Here is an 841-nt window from a genome sequence, read left to right on the forward strand (position 1 = left end):
TGGTCTACTGTTCTTGCCTTCCTCTGTCCTGTCCTTCCCTGTCATGTTTATCACTCTTTTAATATAATAAATCCTTCTTCCTCCATGTCATTACACTCTTCCATCTCACTCTCTTCCTTTCCTCTTCTACCTCTCCTTCCTTCTGCTTTTCATCTTTTCCACCCCAACTTCCTCTTTCTTATTTTCTCCATCTCATCCCCCACCTAACCCATTTTCATCACCCTCTTCCTCTCCTTTCCTGCTCTCTTCCAACTTTCCTCCTCCTCCTGTCCCTCTCCTCTCACTCTTCCCCTTCCCCTGTTTCCACCATCCACTTTACTCTTTTCCTGTCATTTCTCTTTTTCTGTTCTGCCTCTTCTACTCTCTCATTATATCTGCCTCTTCTCCTTTTCCACATCTCTCCCTCCTCGTCTCCAACTTCCCTCCTCTTATGCTCCCTCTCTTAGTCTTCCTCCCATCCCTCTCTATTTCCTCTACCATTTCTCTTCTTCCTCCTCTCACTCTTCCCATTATTCCTTTTCTCCTCCTCCTTCTCACCTTGTCTTCTTCACTACTCTATCTTCTTCTTCTCTCCTGATTTTCATTCTCTTTCTCTTCTCCCATTTCCCCCTTTTATTTTTCTCTCCTTCCCCTCTTCCACCTCCTGTTTCTCTTCCATGTCTTTCTCTTACTCTTCCTTACTTTTCCTCTCTTCCCTTCCCTTTCATTTTCCCCCTTGTCATCTTCCTCTCCTCTCCTCCTCCCTCTGCCTCTACCCCCTCCATTTCCTCCTTTGCTCTTGCACCTCCCTTTTTTCTCTTCTCTCTGCTATTCTTCCTTCCGTCTTGTTTTCATTCTCCTC

The sequence above is a fragment of the Coenobita brevimanus genome, chromosome 38, assembly GCF_032717465.1.
Source record: "Coenobita brevimanus isolate Jiangsu-jjx chromosome 38, ASM3271746v2, whole genome shotgun sequence".
NCBI classification, from domain to species: domain Eukaryota; kingdom Metazoa; phylum Arthropoda; class Malacostraca; order Decapoda; family Coenobitidae; genus Coenobita; species Coenobita brevimanus.